The following is a 16,832-nucleotide window of genomic DNA, read 5'->3' as shown; positions in this document are numbered from 1 at the left end:
TGGTTTAAAGTTCAAGATTTTCAAGCAGAGTTTGTGTACAGGCAAACCAGCTGAAGACTGCCGAATCTTGTCTGATCTCAGAAGCTAAGAAGGCTTGGGCCTGGTTATTACTTGGATGGGAGACTACCTGGGAATACCAGGTGCTGTAAGCTTTAACTATTGAAAAACTTTCAAATGAAAGTATTTACATGGCTTTGTTAGCTTTTTTTTGCCTTTTCTCCATCATAATTTGACAGTAAAGCGGGAGTTTTCGCACTTTATAATGTTTTCAAAGCCCTTTTGGTTTAAAGTTCAAGATTTTCAAGCAGAGTTTGTGTACGGGACAAACCAGCTGAAGAATGCCCAATCTTGTCTGATCTCAGAAGCTAAGAAGGCTTGGGCCTGGTTAGTACTTGGATGGGAGACTACATGGGAATACCAGGTGCTGTAAGCTTTAAATATTGAAAAACTTTTAAAATGAAAGTATTTACATGGCTTTGTTATCTTTTTTTGCCTTTTCTCCATCATAATTTGATAGTAAAGCGGGAGTTTTCGCACTTTATAATGTTTTCAAAGTCCTTTTGTTTAAGTCCAAGATTTTCAAGCAGAGTTGCTTACGGACATGCCAGCTGAAGATTGCTCAATCTTGTGTGATCTCAGAAGCTAAGAAGGCTTGGGCCTGGTTAGTACTTGGATGGGAGACTACATGGGAATGCCAGGTGCTGTAAGCTTTAACTATTGTAAAACTTTTAAAATGAAAGTATTTACATTACTTTGTTAACTTTTTTAAAGTAAGTTAAGGTGTACTTTCTTTCTTTAGTATGTTTTCCCGCCTTTTTTCTTTTTTTTTTTTAAACTTCTCTTCAGGTTTCTTTGTCTGTGTGTGCTCTACAACGATCATTCACAGGCTTGGCTATGGAGTGGGGTGGAGCTGAATCGATTAGGTGGGGTTTTCCAGCCCTCGGCCTTCAGGTGCTACGCACCCTGATGTCAATTTAATATCTGATATGTCATATTAAGCGGATTTTTACAACAGGGAGTCGGCAATAGGGCCTGCTCCATCCGCTCCATTCATCGACCCAGTATTGCATTGCCTCTAGAAGGTGTGCACTTTATTTGTTGTTTTGCAAATAAAAGCTTACCACTCCAACTTTTTGCCTTTTCTCCATCATAATTTGACAGTAAAGCGGGAGTTTTCACTCTTTGATATGTGTTCAAGCACCTTTGCTTTAAAGTTCAAGATTTTCAAGCAGAGTTTGTGTACAGACAAACCAGCTGAAGACTGCCGAATCTTGTCTGATCTCAGAAGCTAAGAAGGCTTGGGCCTGGTTATTACTTGGATGGGAGACTACCTGGGAATACCAGGTGCTGTAAGCTTTAACTATTGAAAAACTTTTCAAATGAAAGTATTTACATGGCTTTGTTAGCTTTTTTTGCCTTTTCTCCATCATAATTTGACAGTAAAGCGGGAGTTTTCGCACTTTATAATGTTTTCAAAGCCCTTTTGGTTTAAAGTCCAAGATTTTCAAGCAGAGTTTGCTTACGGACATGCCAGCTGAAGATTGCTCAATCTTGTGTGATCTCAGAAGCTAAGAAGGCTTGGGCCTGGTTAGTACTTGGATGGGAGACTACATGGGAATGCCAGGTGCTGTAAGCTTTAACTATTGTAAAACTTTTAAAATGAAAGTATTTACATTACTTTGTTAACTTTTTTAAAGTAAGTTAAGGTGTACTTTCTTTCTTTAGTATGTTTTCCCGCCTTTTTTCTTTTTTTTTTTTTAAACTTCTCTTCAGGTTTCTTTGTCTGTGTGTGCTCTACAACGATCATTCACAGGCTTGGCTATGGAGTGGGGTGGAGCTGAATCGATTAGGTGGGATTTTCCAGCCCTCGGCCTTCAGGTGCTACGCACCCTGATGTCAATTTAATATCTGATATGTCATATTAAGCGGATTTTTACAACAGGGAGTCGGCAATAGGGCCTGCTCCATCCGCTCCATTCATCGACCCAGTATTGCATTGCCTCTAGAAGGTGTGCACTTTATTTGTTGTTTTGCAAATAAAAGCTTACCACTCCAACTTTTTGCCTTTTCTCCATCATAATTTGACAGTAAAGCGGGAGTTTTCACTCTTTGATATGTGTTCAAGCCCCTTTGCTTTAAAGTTCAAGATTTTCAAGCAGAGTTTGTGTACAGACAAACCAGCTGAAGACTGCCGAATCTTGTCTGATCTCAGAAGCTAAGAAGGCTTGGGCCTGGTTATTACTTGGATGGGAGACTACCTGGGAATACCAGGTGCTGTAAGCTTTAACTATTGAAAAACTTTTCAAATGAAAGTATTTACATGGCTTTGTTAGCTTTTTTTGCCTTTTCTCCATCATAATTTGACAGTAAAGCGGGAGTTTTCGCACTTTATAATGTTTTCAAAGCCCTTTTGGTTTAAAGTTCAAGATTTTCAAGCAGAGTTTGTGTACGGACAAACCAGCTGAAGAATGCCCAATCTTGTCTGATCTCAGAAGCTAAGAAGGCTTGGGCCTGGTTAGTACTTGGATGGGAGACTACATGGGAATACCAGGTGCTGTAAGCTTTAACTATTGAAAAACTTTTAAAATGAAAGTATTTACATGGCTTTGTTATCTTTTTTTGCCTTTTCTCCATCATAATTTGATAGTAAAGCGGGAGTTTTCGCACTTTATAATGTTTTCAAAGTCCTTTTGTTTAAAGTCCAAGATTTTCAAGCAGAGTTTGCTTACGGACATGCCAGCTGAAGATTGCTCAATCTTGTGTGATCTCAGAAGCTAAGAAGGCTTGGGCCTGGTTAGTACTTGGATGGGAGACTACATGGGAATGCCAGGTGCTGTAAGCTTTAACTATTGTAAAACTTTTAAAATGAAAGTATTTACATTACTTTGTTAACTTTTTTAAAGTAAGTTAAGGTGTACTTTCTTTCTTTAGTATGTTTTCCCGCCTTTTTTCTTTTTTTTTTTTAAACTTCTCTTCAGGTTTCTTTGTCTGTGTGTGCTCTACAACGATCATTCACAGGCTTGGCTATGGAGTGGGGTGGAGCTGAATCGATTAGGTGGGGTTTTCCAGCCCTCGGCCTTCAGGTGCTACGCACCCTGATGTCAATTTAATATCTGATATGTCATATTAAGCGGATTTTTACAACAGGGAGTCGGCAATAGGGCCTGCTCCATCCGCTCCATTCATCGACCCAGTATTGCATTGCCTCTAGAAGGTGTGCACTTTATTTGTTGTTTTGCAAATAAAAGCTTACCACTCCAACTTTTTGCCTTTTCTCCATCATAATTTGACAGTAAAGCGGGAGTTTTCACTCTTTGATATGTGTTCAAGCCCCTTTGCTTTAAAGTTCAAGATTTTCAAGCAGAGTTTGTGTACAGACAAACCAGCTGAAGACTGCCGAATCTTGTCTGATCTCAGAAGCTAAGAAGGCTTGGGCCTGGTTATTACTTGGATGGGAGACTACCTGGGAATACCAGGTGCTGTAAGCTTTAACTATTGAAAAACTTTTCAAATGAAAGTATTTACATGGCTTTGTTAGCTTTTTTTGCCTTTTCTCCATCATAATTTGACAGTAAAGCGGGAGTTTTCGCACTTTATAATGTTTTCAAAGCCCTTTTGGTTTAAAGTTCAAGATTTTCAAGCAGAGTTTGTGTATGGACAAACCAGCTGAAGAATGCCCAATCTTGTCTGATCTCAGAAGCTAAGAAGGCTTGGGCCTGGTTAGTACTTGGATGGGAGACTACATGGGAATACCAGGTGCTGTAAGCTTTAACTATTGAAAAACTTTTAAAATGAAAGTATTTACATGGCTTTGTTATCTTTTTTTTGCCTTTTCTCCATCATAATTTGATAGTAAAGCGGGAGTTTTCGCACTTTATAATGTTTTCAAAGTCTTTTTGTTTAAAGTCCAAGATTTTCAAGCAGAGTTTGCTTACGGACATGCCAGCTGAAGATTGCTCAATCTTGTGTGATCTCAGAAGCTAAGAAGGCTTGGGCCTGGTTAGTACTTGGATGGGAGACTACATGGGAATGCCAGGTGCTGTAAGCTTTAACTATTGTAAAACTTTTAAAATGAAAGTATTTACATTACTTTGTTAACTTTTTTAAAGTAAGTTAAGGTGTACTTTCTTTCTTTAGTATGTTTTCCCGCCTTTTTTCTTTTTTTTTTTTTAAACTTCTCTTCAGGTTTCTTTGTCTGTGTGTGCTCTACAACGATCATTCACAGGCTTGGCTATGGAGTGGGGTGGAGCTGAATCGATTAGGTGGGGATTTCCAGCCCTCGGCCTTCAGGTGCTACGCACCCTGATGTCAATTTAATATCTGATATGTCATATTAAGCGGATTTTTACAACAGGGAGTCGGCAATAGGGCCTGCTCCATCCGCTCCATTCATCGACCCAGTATTGCATTGCCTCTAGAAGGTGTGCACTTTATTTGTTGTTTTGCAAATAAAAGCTTACCACTCCAACTTTTTGCCTTTTCTCCATCATAATTTGACAGTAAAGCGGGAGTTTTCACTCTTTGATATGTGTTCAAGCCCCTTTGCTTTAAAGTTCAAGATTTTCAAGCAGAGTTTGTGTACAGACAAACCAGCTGAAGACTGCCGAATCTTGTCTGATCTCAGAAGCTAAGAAGGCTTGGGCCTGGTTATTACTTGGATGGGAGACTACCTGGGAATACCAGGTGCTGTAAGCTTTAACTATTGAAAAACTTTTCAAATGAAAGTATTTACATGGCTTTGTTAGCTTTTTTTGCCTTTTCTCCATCATAATTTGACAGTAAAGCGGGAGTTTTCGCACTTTATAATGTTTTCAAAGCCCTTTTGGTTTAAAGTTCAAGATTTTCAAGCAGAGTTTGTGTACGGACAAACCAGCTGAAGAATGCCCAATCTTGTCTGATCTCAGAAGCTAAGAAGGCTTGGGCCTGGTTAGTACTTGGATGGGAGACTACATGGGAATACCAGGTGCTGTAAGCTTTAACTATTGAAAAACTTTTAAAATGAAAGTATTTACATGGCTTTGTTATCTTTTTTTGCCTTTTCTCCATCATAATTTGATAGTAAAGCGGGAGTTTTCGCACTTTATAATGTTTTCAAAGTCTTTTTGTTTAAAGTCCAAGATTTTCAAGCAGAGTTTGCTTACGGACATGCCAGCTGAAGATTGCTCAATCTTGTGTGATCTCAGAAGCTAAGAAGGCTTGGGCCTGGTTAGTACTTGGATGGGAGACTACATGGGAATGCCAGGTGCTGTAAGCTTTAACTATTGTAAAACTTTTAAAATGAAAGTATTTACATTACTTTGTTAACTTTTTTAAAGTAAGTTAAGGTGTACTTTCTTTCTTTAGTATGTTTTCCCGCCTTTTTTCTTTTTTTTTTTTAAACTTCTCTTCAGGTTTCTTTGTCTGTGTGTGCTCTACAACGATCATTCACAGGCTTGGCTATGGAGTGGGGTGGAGCTGAATCGATTAGGTGGGGTTTTCCAGCCCTCGGCCTTCAGGTGCTACGCACCCTGATGTCAATTTAATATCTGATATGTCATATTAAGCGGATTTTTACAACAGGGAGTCGGCAATAGGGCCTGCTCCATCCGCTCCATTCATCGACCCAGTATTGCATTGCCTCTAGAAGGTGTGCACTTTATTTGTTGTTTTGCAAATAAAAGCTTACCACTCCAACTTTTTGCCTTTTCTCCATCATAATTTGACAGTAAAGCGGGAGTTTTCACTCTTTGATATGTGTTCAAGCACCTTTGCTTTAAAGTTCAAGATTTTCAAGCAGAGTTTGTGTACAGACAAACCAGCTGAAGACTGCCGAATCTTGTCTGATCTCAGAAGCTAAGAAGGCTTGGGCCTGGTTATTACTTGGATGGGAGACTACCTGGGAATACCAGGTGCTGTAAGCTTTAACTATTGAAAAACTTTTCAAATGAAAGTATTTACATGGCTTTGTTAGCTTTTTTTGCCTTTTCTCCATCATAATTTGACAGTAAAGCGGGAGTTTTCGCACTTTATAATGTTTTCAAAGCCCTTTTGGTTTAAAGTTCAAGATTTTCAAGCAGAGTTTGTGTACGGACAAACCAGCTGAAGAATGCCCAATCTTGTCTGATCTCAGAAGCTAAGAAGGCTTGGGCCTGGTTAGTACTTGGATGGGAGACTACATGGGAATACCAGGTGCTGTAAGCTTTAACTATTGAAAAACTTTTAAAATGAAAGTATTTACATGGCTTTGTTATCTTTTTTTGCCTTTTCTCCATCATAATTTGATAGTAAAGCGGGAGTTTTCGCACTTTATAATGTTTTCAAAGTCTTTTTGTTTAAAGTCCAAGATTTTCAAGCAGAGTTTGCTTACGGACATGCCAGCTGAAGATTGCTCAATCTTGTGTGATCTCAGAAGCTAAGAAGGCTTGGGCCTGGTTAGTACTTGGATGGGAGACTACATGGGAATGCCAGGTGCTGTAAGCTTTAACTATTGTAAAACTTTTAAAATGAAAGTATTTACATTACTTTGTTAACTTTTTTAAAGTAAGTTAAGGTGTACTTTCTTTCTTTAGTATGTTTTCCCGCCTTTTTTCTTTTTTTTTTTTAAACTTCTCTTCAGGTTTCTTTGTCTGTGTGTGCTCTACAACGATCATTCACAGGCTTGGCTATGGAGTGGGGTGGAGCTGAATCGATTAGGTGGGGTTTTCCAGCCCTCGGCCTTCAGGTGCTACGCACCCTGATGTCAATTTAATATCTGATATGTCATATTAAGCGGATTTTTACAACAGGGAGTCGGCAATAGGGCCTGCTCCATCCGCTCCATTCATCGACCCAGTATTGCATTGCCTCTAGAAGGTGTGCACTTTATTTGTTGTTTTGCAAATAAAAGCTTACCACTCCAACTTTTTGCCTTTTCTCCATCATAATTTGACAGTAAAGCGGGAGTTTTCACTCTTTGATATGTGTTCAAGCACCTTTGCTTTAAAGTTCAAGATTTTCAAGCAGAGTTTGTGTACAGACAAACCAGCTGAAGACTGCCGAATCTTGTCTGATCTCAGAAGCTAAGAAGGCTTGGGCCTGGTTATTACTTGGATGGGAGACTACCTGGGAATACCAGGTGCTGTAAGCTTTAACTATTGAAAAACTTTTCAAATGAAAGTATTTACATGGCTTTGTTAGCTTTTTTTGCCTTTTCTCCATCATAATTTGACAGTAAAGCGGGAGTTTTCGCACTTTATAATGTTTTCAAAGCCCTTTTGGTTTAAAGTTCAAGATTTTCAAGCAGAGTTTGTGTACGGACAAACCAGCTGAAGAATGCCCAATCTTGTCTGATCTCAGAAGCTAAGAAGGCTTGGGCCTGGTTAGTACTTGGATGGGAGACTACATGGGAATACCAGGTGCTGTAAGCTTTAACTATTGAAAAACTTTTAAAATGAAAGTATTTACATGGCTTTGTAATCTTTTTTTGCCTTTTCTCCATCATAATTTGATAGTAAAGCGGGAGTTTTCGCACTTTATAATGTTTTCAAAGTCTTTTTGTTTAAAGTCCAAGATTTTCAAGCAGAGTTTGCTTACGGACATGCCAGCTGAAGATTGCTCAATCTTGTGTGATCTCAGAAGCTAAGAAGGCTTGGGCCTGGTTAGTACTTGGATGGGAGACTACATGGGAATGCCAGGTGCTGTAAGCTTTAACTATTGTAAAACTTTTAAAATGAAACTATTTACATTACTTTGTTAACTTTTTTAAAGTAAGTTAAGGTGTACTTTCTTTCTTTAGTATGTTTTCCCGCCTTTTTTCTTTTTTTTTTTTAAACTTCTCTTCAGGTTTCTTTGTCTGTGTGTGCTCTACAATGATCATTCACAGGCTTGGCTATGGAGTGGGGTGGAGCTGAATCGATTAGGTGGGGTTTTCCAGCCCTCGGCCTTCAGGTGCTACGCACCCTGATGTCAATTTAATATCTGATATGTCATATTAAGCGGATTTTTACAACAGGGAGTCGGCAATAGGGCCTGCTCCATCCGCTCCATTCATCGACCCAGTATTGCATTGCCTCTAGAAGGTGTGCACTTTATTTGTTGTTTTGCAAATAAAAGCTTACCACTCCAACTTTTTGCCTTTTCTCCATCATAATTTGACAGTAAAGCGGGAGTTTTCACTCTTTGATATGTGTTCAAGCACCTTTGCTTTAAAGTTCAAGATTTTCAAGCAGAGTTTGTGTACAGACAAACCAGCTGAAGACTGCCGAATCTTGTCTGATCTCAGAAGCTAAGAAGGCTTGGGCCTGGTTATTACTTGGATGGGAGACTACCTGGGAATACCAGGTGCTGTAAGCTTTAACTATTGAAAAACTTTTCAAATGAAAGTATTTACATGGCTTTGTTAGCTTTTTTTGCCTTTTCTCCATCATAATTTGACAGTAAAGCGGGAGTTTTCGCACTTTATAATGTTTTCAAAGCCCTTTTGGTTTAAAGTTCAAGATTTTCAAGCAGAGTTTGTGTACGGACAAACCAGCTGAAGAATGCCCAATCTTGTCTGATCTCAGAAGCTAAGAAGGCTTGGGCCTGGTTAGTACTTGGATGGGAGACTACATGGGAATACCAGGTGCTGTAAGCTTTAACTATTGAAAAACTTTTAAAATGAAAGTATTTACATGGCTTTGTTATCTTTTTTTGCCTTTTCTCCATCATAATTTGATAGTAAAGCGGGAGTTTTCGCACTTTATAATGTTTTCAAAGTCTTTTTGTTTAAAGTCCAAGATTTTCAAGCAGAGTTTGCTTACGGACATGCCAGCTGAAGATTGCTCAATCTTGTGTGATCTCAGAAGCTAAGAAGGCTTGGGCCTGGTTAGTACTTGGATGGGAGACTACATGGGAATGCCAGGTGCTGTAAGCTTTAACTATTGTAAAACTTTTAAAATGAAAGTATTTACATTACTTTGTTAACTTTTTTAAAGTAAGTTAAGGTGTACTTTCTTTCTTTAGTATGTTTTCCCGCCTTTTTTCTTTTCTTTTTTTTTTTTTTTTTTTTTAAACTTTTCTTCAGATTTCTTTGTCTGTGTGTGCTCTACAACGATCATTCACAGGCTTGGCTATAGAGTGGGGTGGAGCTGAATCGATTAGGTGGGGTTTTCCAGCCCTCGGCCTTCAGGTGCTACGCACCCTGATGTCAATTTAATATCTGATATGTCATATTAAGCGGATTTTTATAACAGGGAGTCGGCAATAGGGCCTGCTCCATCCGCTCCATTCATCGACCCAGTATTGCATTGCCTCTAGAAGGTGTGCACTTTATTTGTTGTTTTGCAAATAAAAGCTTACCACTCCAACTTTTTGCCTTTTCTCCATCATAATTTGACAGTAAAGCGGGAGTTTTCACTCTTTGATATGTGTTCAAGCCCCTTTGCTTTAAAGTTCAAGATTTTCAAGCAGAGTTTGTGTACAGACAAACCAGCTGAAGACTGCCGAATCTTGTCTGATCTCAGAAGCTAAGAAGGCTTGGGCCTGGTTATTACTTGGATGGGAGACTACCTGGGAATACCAGGTGCTGTAAGCTTTAACTATTGAAAAACTTTTCAAATGAAAGTATTTACATGGCTTTGTTAGCTTTTTTTTGCCTTTTCTCCATCATAATTTGACAGTAAAGCGGGAGTTTTCGCACTTTATAATGTTTTCAAAGCCTTTTTGGTTTAAAGTTCAAGATTTTCAAGCAGAGTTTGTGTACGGACAAACCAGCTGAAGAATGCCCAATCTTGTCTGATCTCAGAAGCTAAGAAGGCTTGGGCCTGGTTAGTACTTGGATGGGAGACTACATGGGAATACCAGGTGCTGTAAGATTTAACTATTGAAAAACTTTTAAAATGAAAGTATTTACATGGCTTTGTTAGCTTTTTTTGCCTTTTCTCCATCATAATTTGACAGTAAAGCGGGAGTTTTCGCACTCTATAATGTTTTCAAAGCCCTTTTGGTTTAAAGTTCAAGATTTTCAAGCAGAGTTTGTGTACGGACAAACCAGCTGAAGAATGCCCAATCTTGTCTGATCTCAGAAGCTAAGAAGGCTTGGGCCTGGTTAGTACTTGGATGGGAGACTACATGGGAATACCAGGTGCTGTAAGCTTTAACTATTGAAAAACTTTTAAAATGAAAGTATTTACATGGCTTTGTTATCTTTTTTTGCCTTTTCTCCATCATAATTTGATAGTAAAGCGGGAGTTTTCGCACTTTATAATGTTTTCAAAGTCCTTTTGTTTAAAGTCCAAGATTTTCAAGCAGAGTTTGCTTACGGACATGCCAGCTGAAGATTGCTCAATCTTGTGTGATCTCAGAAGCTAAGAAGGCTTGGGCCTGGTTAGTACTTGGATGGGAGACTACATGGGAATGCCAGGTGCTGTAAGCTTTAACTATTGAAAAACTTTTCAAATGAAAGTATTTACATGGCTTTGTTAGCTTTTTTTGCCTTTTCTCCATCATAATTTGACAGTAAAGCGGGAGTTTTCGCACTTTATAATGTTTTCAAAGCCTTTTTGGTTTAAAGTTCAAGATTTTCAAGCAGAGTTTGTGTACGGACAAACCAGCTGAAGAATGCCCAATCTTGTCTGATCTCAGAAGCTAAGAAGGCTTGGGCCTGGTTAGTACTTGGATGGGAGACTACATGGGAATACCAGGTGCTGTAAGATTTAACTATTGAAAAACTTTTAAAATGAAAGTATTTACATCACTTTGTTAACTTTTTTAAAGTAAGTTACGGGGTACTTTCTTTCTTTAGTATGTTTTCCCGCCTTTTTTCTTTTTTTTTTTTAAACTTCTCTTCAGGTTTCTTTGTCTGTTTGTGCTCTACAACGATCATTCACAGGCTTGGCTATGGAGTGGGGTGGAGCTGAATCGATTAGGTGGGGTTTTCCAGCCCTCGGCCTTCAGGTGCTACGCACCCTGATGTCAATTTAATATCTGATATGTCATATTAAGCGGATTTTTATAACAGGGAGTCGGCAATAGGGCCTGCTCCATCCGCTCCATTCATCGACCCAGTATTGCATTGCCTCTAGAAGGTGTGCACTTTATTTGTTGTTTTGCAAATAAAAGCTTACCACTCCAACTTTTTGCCTTTTCTCCATAATAATTTGACAGTAAAGCGGGAGTTTTCACTCTTTGATATGTGTTCAAGCCCCTTTGGTTTAAAGTTCAAGATTTTCAAGCAGAGTTTGTGTACAGACAAACCAGCTGAAGAATGCCCAATCTTGTCTGATCTCAGAAGCTAAGAAGGCTTGGGCCTGGTTATTACTTGGATGGGAGACTACCTGGGAATACCAGGTGCTGTAAGCTTTAACTATTGAAAAACTTTTCAAATGAAAGTATTTACATGGCTTTGTTAGCTTTTTTTGCCTTTTCTCCATCATAATTTGACAGTAAAGCGGGAGTTTTCGCACTTTATAATGTTTTCAAAGTCCTTTTGGTTTAAAGTTCAAGATTTTCAAGCAGAGTTTGTGTACGGACAAACCAGCTGAAGAATGCCCAATCTTGTCTGATCTCAGAAGCTAAGAAGGCTTGGGCCTGGTTAGTACTTGGATGGGAGACTACATGGGAATACCAGGTGCTGTAAGCTTTAACTATTGTAAAACTTTTAAAATGAAAGTATTTACATCACTTTGTTAACTTTTTTAAAGTAAGTTAAGGGGTACTTTCTTTCTTTAGTATGTTTTCCCGCCTTTTTTCTTTTTTTTTTTTTAAACTTCTCTTCAGGTTTCTTTGTCTGTGTGTGCTCTACAACTATCATTCACAGGCTTGGCTATGGAGTGGGGTGGAGCTGAATCGATTAGGTGGGGTTTTCCAGCCCTCGGCCTTCAGGTGCTACGCACCCTGATGTCAATTTAATATTTGATATGTCATATTAAGCGGATTTTTATAACAGGGAGTCGGCAATAGGGCCTGCTCCATCCGCTCCATTCATCGACCCAGTATTGCATTGCCTCTAGAAGGTGTGCACTTTATTTGTTGTTTTGCAAATAAAAGCTTACCACTCCAACTTTTTGCCTTTTCTCCATCATAATTTGACAGTAAAGCGGGAGTTTTCACTCTTTGATATGTGTTCAAAGTCCTTTTGGTTTAAAGTTCAAGATTTTCAAGCAGAGTTTGTGTACGGACAAACCAGCTGAAGAATGCCCAATCTTGTCTGATCTCAGAAGCTAAGAAGGCTTGGGCCTGGTTAGTACTTGGATGGGAGACTACATGGGAATACCAGGTGCTGTAAGCTTTAACTATTGAAAAACTTTTAAAATGAAAGTATTTACATGGCTTTGTTATCTTTTTTTGCCTTTTCTCCATCATAATTTGATAGTAAAGCGGGAGTTTTCGCACTTTATAATGTTTTCAAAGTCCTTTTGTTTAAAGTCCAAGATTTTCAAGCAGAGTTTGCTTACGGACATGCCAGCTGAAGATTGCTCAATCTTGTGTGATCTCAGAAGCTAAGAAGGCTTGGGCCTGGTTAGTACTTGGATGGGAGACTACATGGGAATGCCAGGTGCTGTAAGCTTTAACTATTGTAAAACTTTTAAAATGAAAGTATTTACATCACTTTGTTAACTTTTTTAAAGTAAGTTAAGGGGTACTTTCTTTCTTTAGTATGTTTTCCCGCCTTTTTTCTTTTTTTTTTTTAAACTTCTCTTCAGGTTTCTTTGTCTGTGTGTGCTCTACAACGATCATTCACAGGCTTGGCTATGGAGTGGGGTGGAGCTGAATCGATTAGGTGGGGTTTTCCAGCCCTCGGCCTTCAGGTGCTACGCACCCTGATGTCAATGTAATATCTGATATGTCATATTAAGCGGATTTTTATAACAGGGAGTCGGCAATAGGGCCTGCACCATCCGCTCCAATCATCGACCCAGTATTGCATTACCTCTAGAAGGTGTGCACTTTATTTGTTGTTTTGCAGCTGATCCCACCCACCCAATGCAAACCTTCTTCAGCCTGCTGCCATCAGGGAGGAGACTGCGGAGTCTCCAGGCCAGGACCAGCAGACTGAAGGACAGCTTCACCCATCAGGCGGTCAGGAAACTCAACTCCCTCCCGGCTCTGCCCCCACTCCCCTCACTCCCCTCTTCTGCTCCACAAACTTTCTGAACTCTAAATCACACAAACTGACCATGCACCAGTCACTCTGTGCAGCTCTGGTCTGCCATCTACCTCACTTTCACTTCGTCACTTTAAACTTAAAACTCTGTTGCACTATTGGTTTTTGCACTCTCCTGATGTTGCACTCTCCACCATGTGCCCTTATTTGTATATGGTGTCTTTAAAATTGTATATTGTGCCTTTCTTTTTAAATTGTATTTATACTCTGTATTCGTTACTGTTACTGTTTTTGTATTTTATGTTATTTTTATGGGTCAGAGAGTAACGTAATTTCAATTCTCTGCATGTCCTGTACATGTGGCAGAATTGACAATAAAGTTGACTTGACTTGACTTGACTTGACTTTTGCAAATAAAAGCTTACCACTCCAACTTTTTGCCTTTTCTCCATCATAATTTGACAGTAAAGCGAGAGTTTTCACTCTTTGATATGTGTTCAAGCCCCTTTGGTTTAAAGTTCAAGATTTTCAAGCAGAGTTTGTGTACAGACAAACCACCTGAAGAATGCCCAATCTTGTCTGATCTAAGAAGGCTTGGGCCTGGTTATTACTTGGATGGGAGACTACCTGGGAATACCAGGTGCTGTAAGCTTTAACTATTGAAAAACTTTTCAAATGAAAGTATTTACATGGCTTTGTTATCTTTTTTTGCCTTTTCTCCATCATAATTTGACAGTAAAGCGGGAGTTTTCGCACTTTATAATGTTTTCAAAGCCCTTTTGGTTTAAAGTTCAAGATTTTCAAGCAGAGTTTGTGTACGGACAAACCAGCTGAAGAATGCCCAATCTTGTCTGATCTCAGAAGCTAAGAAGGCTTGGGCCTGGTTAGTACTTGGATGGGAGACTACATGGGAATACCAGGTGCTGTAAGCTTTAACTATTGAAAAACTTTTAAAATGAAAGTATTTACATGGCTTTGTTATCTTTTTTTGCCTTTTCTCCATCATAATTTGATAGTAAAGCGGGAGTTTTCGCACTTTATAATGTTTTCAAAGTCCTTTTGTTTAAAGTCCAAGATTTTCATGCAGAGTTTGCTTACGGACAAGCCAGCTGAAGATTGCTCAATCTTGTGTTATCTCAGAAGCTAAGAAGGCTTGGGCCTGGTTAGTACTTGGATGTAAAACTTTTAAAATGAAAGTATTTACATCACTTTGTTAACTTTTTTAAAGTAAGTTAAGGGGTACTTTCTTTCTTTAGTATGTTTTCCCGCCTTTTTTCTTTTTTTTTTTTAAACTTCTCTTCAGGTTTCTTTGTCTGTGTGTGCTCTACAACGATCATTCACAGGCTTGGCTATGGAGTGGGGTGGAGCTGAATCGATTAGGTGGGGTTTTCCAGCCCTCGGCCTTCAGGTGCTACGCACCCTGATGTCAATTTAATATCTGATATGTCATATTAAGCGGATTTTTATAACAGGGAGTCGGCAATAGGGCCTGCTCCATCCGCTCCATTCATCGACCCAGTATTGCATTGCCTCTAGAAGGTGTGCACTTTATTTGTTGTTTTGCAAATAAAAGCTTACCACTCCAACTTTTTGCCTTTTCTCCATCATAATTTGACAGTAAAGCGGGAGTTTTCACTCTTTGATATGTGTTCAAGCCCCTTTGGTTTTCGCACTTTATAATGTTTTCAAAGCCCTTTTGGTTTAAAGTTCAAGATTTTCAAGCAGAGTTTGTGTACGGACAAACCAGCTGAAGAATGCCCAATCTTGTCTGATCTCAGAAGCTAAGAAGGCTTGGGCCTGGTTAGTACTTGGATGGGAGACTACATGGGAATACCAGGTGCTGTAAGCTTTAACTATTGAAAAACTTTTAAAATGAAAGTATTTACATGGCTTTGTTATCTTTTTTTGCCTTTTCTCCATCATAATTTGATAGTAAAGCGGGAGTTTTCGCACTTTATAATGTTTTTAAAGTCCTTTTGTTTAAAGTCCAAGATTTTCAAGCAGAGTTTGCTTACGGACATGCCAGCTGAAGATTGCTCAATCTTGTGTGATCTCAGAAGCTAAGAAGGCTTGGGCCTGGTTAGTACTTGGATGGGAGACTACATGGGAATGCCAGGTGCTGTAAGCTTTAACTATTGTAAATCTTTTAAAATGAAAGTATTTACATCACTTTGTTAACTTTTTTAAAGTAAGTTACGGGGTACTTTCTTTCTTTAGTATGTTTTCCCGCCTTTTTTCTTTTTTTTTTTTAAACTTCTCTTCAGGTTTCTTTGTCTGTGTGTGCTCTACAACGATCATTCACAGGCTTGGCTATGGAGTGGGGTGGAGCTGAATCGATTAGGTGGGGTTTTCCAGCCCTCAGCCTTCAGGTGCTACGCACCCTGATGTCAATTTAATATCTGATATGTCATATTAAGCGGATTTTTATAACAGGGAGTCGGCAATAGGGCCTGCTCCATCCGCTCCATTCATCGACCCAGTATTGCATTGCCTCTAGAAGGTGTGCACTTTATTTGTTGTTTTGCAAATAAAAGCTTACCACTCCAACTTTTTGCCTTTTCTCCATCATAATTTGACAGTAAAGCGGGAGTTTTCACTCTTTGATATGTGTTCAAGCCCCTTTGGTTTTCGCACTTTATAATGTTTTCAAAGCCCTTTTGGTTTAAAGTTCAAGATTTTCAAGCAGAGTTTGTGTACAGACAAACCAGCTGAAGAATGCCCAATCTTGTCTGATCTCAGAAGCTAAGAAGGCTTGGGCCTGGTTATTACTTGGATGGGAGACTACCTGGGAATACCAGGTGCTGTAAGCTTTAACTATTGAAAAACTTTTCAAATGAAAGTATTTACATGGCTTTGTTAGCTTTTTTTGCCTTTTCTCCATCATAATTTGACAGTAAAGCGGGAGTTTTCGCACTTTATAATGTTTTCAAAGTCCTTTTGGTTTAAAGTTCAAGATTTTCAAGCAGAGTTTGTGTACGGACAAACCAGCTGAAGAATGCCCAATCTTGTCTGATCTCAGAAGCTAAGAAGGCTTGGGCCTGGTTAGTACTTGGATGGGAGACTACATGGGAATACCAGGTGCTGTAAGCTTTAACTATTGAAAAACTTTTAAAATGAAAGTATTTACATGGCTTTGTTATCTTTTTTTTGCCTTTTCTCCATCATAATTTGATAGTAAAGCGGGAGTTTTCGCACTTTATAATGTTTTCAAAGTCCTTTTGTTTAAAGTCCAAGATTTTCAAGCAGAGTTTGCTTACGGACATGCCAGCTGAAGATTGCTCAATCTTGTGTGATCTCAGAAGCTAAGAAGGCTTGGGCCTGGTTAGTACTTGGATGTGAGACTACATTGGAATGCCAGGTGCTGTAAGCTTTAACTATTGTAAAACTTTTAAAATGAAAGTATTTACATCACTTTGTTAACTTTTTTAAAGTAAGTTAAGGGGTACTTTCTTTCTTTAGTATGTTTTCCCGCCTTTTTTCTTTTTTTTTTTTAAACTTCTCTTCAGGTTTCTTTGTCTGTGTGTGCTCTACAACTATCATTCACAGGCTTGGCTATGGAGTGGGGTGGAGCTGAATCGATTAGGTGGGGTTTTCCAGCCCTCGGCCTTCAGGTGCTACGCACCCTGATGTCAATTTAATATCTGATATGTCATATTAAGCGGATTTTTATAACAGGGAGTCGGCAATAGGGCCTGCTCCATCCGCTCCATTCATCGACCCAGTATTGCATTGCCTCTAGAAGGTGTGCACTTTATTTGTTGTTTTGCAAATAAAAGCTTACCACTCCAACTTT

The 16,832-nt window shown here is 39.0% G+C and overlaps 12 pseudogenes; all 12 read left to right on the top strand.

Annotated features, from left to right (window-relative positions):
* Nucleotides 1–2,444: 2,444 nt before the first annotated feature.
* LOC114772317 (uncharacterized) lies at nt 2,445–2,563 on the top strand (annotated as a pseudogene).
* Nucleotides 2,564–3,649: 1,086 nt separating this feature from the next.
* LOC114772322 (uncharacterized) lies at nt 3,650–3,768 on the top strand (annotated as a pseudogene).
* A 1,088-nt stretch (nt 3,769–4,856) lies between these two features.
* On the top strand, nt 4,857–4,975 carry LOC114772316 (uncharacterized; annotated as a pseudogene).
* Nucleotides 4,976–6,061: 1,086 nt separating this feature from the next.
* LOC114772315 (uncharacterized) lies at nt 6,062–6,180 on the top strand (annotated as a pseudogene).
* Nucleotides 6,181–7,266: 1,086 nt separating this feature from the next.
* LOC114772313 (uncharacterized) lies at nt 7,267–7,385 on the top strand (annotated as a pseudogene).
* Nucleotides 7,386–8,471: 1,086 nt separating this feature from the next.
* Nucleotides 8,472–8,590, top strand: LOC114772312 (uncharacterized; annotated as a pseudogene).
* A 1,381-nt stretch (nt 8,591–9,971) lies between these two features.
* On the top strand, nt 9,972–10,090 carry LOC114772311 (uncharacterized; annotated as a pseudogene).
* A 1,366-nt stretch (nt 10,091–11,456) lies between these two features.
* Nucleotides 11,457–11,575, top strand: LOC114772310 (uncharacterized; annotated as a pseudogene).
* Nucleotides 11,576–12,104: 529 nt separating this feature from the next.
* LOC114772309 (uncharacterized) lies at nt 12,105–12,223 on the top strand (annotated as a pseudogene).
* Nucleotides 12,224–13,852: 1,629 nt separating this feature from the next.
* Nucleotides 13,853–13,971, top strand: LOC114772308 (uncharacterized; annotated as a pseudogene).
* Nucleotides 13,972–14,769: 798 nt separating this feature from the next.
* On the top strand, nt 14,770–14,888 carry LOC114772306 (uncharacterized; annotated as a pseudogene).
* A 1,122-nt stretch (nt 14,889–16,010) lies between these two features.
* Nucleotides 16,011–16,129, top strand: LOC114772305 (uncharacterized; annotated as a pseudogene).
* The last annotated feature ends 703 nt before the right edge of the window (nt 16,130–16,832 follow it).

The sequence above is a fragment of the Denticeps clupeoides genome, unplaced genomic scaffold, assembly GCF_900700375.1.
Source record: "Denticeps clupeoides unplaced genomic scaffold, fDenClu1.1, whole genome shotgun sequence".
NCBI classification, from domain to species: domain Eukaryota; kingdom Metazoa; phylum Chordata; class Actinopteri; order Clupeiformes; family Denticipitidae; genus Denticeps; species Denticeps clupeoides.
The sequence above is the reverse complement of the archived record's forward strand: the minus strand, read 5'-3'. Positions and strand labels throughout refer to the sequence as shown.